A 2,550-nucleotide genomic window follows, 5' to 3' on the forward strand; every position below is an offset into this window, starting at 1 on the left:
TATGTATGTATGTATGTATGTATGCATATATATGTATGTATATATATATATATGTATGTATATATATATATATGTATGTATGTATATATGTATGTATGTATGTATGCATGTATATATATGTATGTATGTATGTATGTATGCATATATATGTATGTATATATATGTATGTTCGTATATGTATGTATGTATGTATATGTATGTATGTATATATATGTATGAATGTATGTATGTATGTATATATATGTATGTATGTATGTATGCATGGCAATCCCACAGCCTCATGCTTTCAAACAGTATGCATGTATTTAGTCTGATAGGCATATGGGGATTATAATTTAACGCAGTTTCGATTGCATACATCGAAACTGCGTTAAATTATAATCCCCATATGCCTATCAGACTAAATACATGCATACTGTTTGAAGGCATGAGGCTGTGGGATTGCCATGCATCGGACAGAGACAAACATCGCTGCTGCAATGACTCACGAGAACAGCAAGCGCGTTTCGTCTGCCTTGAAGTTTGTCAATGTCGCACACTCCATTGTCACTGCTAAACGAAATTCGTCACAGGATATATAGGGAACGGTTAACAACACAACCACTGGTTTTTAAGTTCATATCTATAGAATTTCTAGTATTGCGATAGCTTGACGGGTTTTAAAGGAGCTCTGTGTACTCAGTTGAAGCCGCGTTAAATTTTAGTCATCAGTGGCTGTGAAACAATTGTAACGAATATTGAAGTTCGTATCGACGAATCCCACCTCCGTGGTATTCAGTCTATGATTGAACAAGTAGACAGAAAGGTGGGGAGAAGGCTTTGCGATCATCTATTTTCTTTAGATATGATTTATATAGTCTGAGGCGGTGATCTGACAGAATCTCTAGCGCAGCAAAAATGTTCGGCGGCATTCCGTCTATCTTTAAGTTCTGAATTCAAGTTCTTCCGATGTCGACGTTGCCTTTCATCATTTCAGAGTGGGTGAAATGAGAGCCAGTTGAACATTAGGGTTGATGTAATCGGTTTACCCTTCCCCTAAAATTCTCAGCTAGAATTTGAATCTATTGTCCCTGGAAAACTGAAAGTTAAATTTCTATTGAATTTGAGCTTAAAACATTATGATTCAAATTTATATTCTATTTACGTACCAGCTCCAGCAATGCATTTAATATGTAAATTGGTATATCCAATATTTTAACACCACTGTATGCGGTGGCTATATAAGCAATATGTTTGGCGGGAATAGTGGATTAGATGGGCACTGATGAAGGGGAAAAATCCCGAAATATGGCGTATACACTCATTATCCATTTTTGTCTTCGATCTCATTGTTTGCTTACATCTGATGTCCCGATTCAAAACGTTGAAGCAAAAGTCAGTGCTGGCTATAATTTGTCTAGAATATCTGAAGAAACAACTTTAATCAAATTCAAACACTGAGAATTCTTCTCCGATATAATTTTCGACCGTCGTAATCTTTCTGTCTCGTTAAAATAATGAAATTGCTGACGTTTCCTGGTGAAACTATGCAATTTGGATTCAAATACTTGCATATCCATACCCACATTTACACTTGTAATTTCAGGCAGAATTGTGAATACACAAATACACGCTAACGCACAACTGAATACACATAGAACCATGTGTGTGTGTGTTTGCGTATACCTACGTATATATACATACGTACTACACGCACGCACACACACACACACACACACATATGGATGGCTATGTATATATATATTTAAATATACATGTATATATACATACGTACGTGTGCGTGTGTGTATGTGTATTATATGTATGTAATATATGTTTATATATCATACACGCACACAAACACGTGCAAACAAGCACAGATATACGAAACCTCCTTTGCGAAAGAACATTCTACTAGTTCCATTAGTGCAAAGGTTTCCACCCTCTTTATATAACATCACGATATGTAATTCCAGAGCTTAGGAAAACGTTAGGTACGTGTAGGGGTTGTGGTGTTGGTGGTAGCGCTGAGACTGCATGTACTGGTTATTCCAGTTGTGATGATATAGATAATGGTGAAAGCATTGGTGGTGTTGGTATTGGGAATGTTTCCAGTCATACTGGTGGATGGTATTTGGTGGAGATTACAGAATAGTGAAATACAAACTAATCGTCGGTAATAGAAAAAAAAAAAGACACGTAAGAAATATGAAGTCGAAATAAATTGAAAGAAACAAGAGGGAAAAGAAGCTAGTGTGAAGATAATGGAGAAAAGTAGAATATACGGCGATACATATATTGAGAAAAGGAGGCAGTCAGAATTTGGGATAATCCTCTATTAACGCTTTCGTTCGTTTACGAACTCGTTAAACAAAACTAAAACCATTTTGGTTTCGGCTTGGCGAATTCGTAAACGAACGAAAGCTACAATGAAAAATTATCCAAAATTCTGACTGCCTTCTTTTTTTCAATATACAATATCTGAACACCACTTCAAACACTTTATACAGACATATTTATGGTGTGTATATATATATATATATATATATATATATATATATATATATATAT

The sequence above is a fragment of the Octopus bimaculoides genome, chromosome 8 (assembly GCF_001194135.2).
Source record: "Octopus bimaculoides isolate UCB-OBI-ISO-001 chromosome 8, ASM119413v2, whole genome shotgun sequence".
Classification (NCBI taxonomy): Eukaryota; Metazoa; Mollusca; class Cephalopoda; order Octopoda; family Octopodidae; genus Octopus; species Octopus bimaculoides.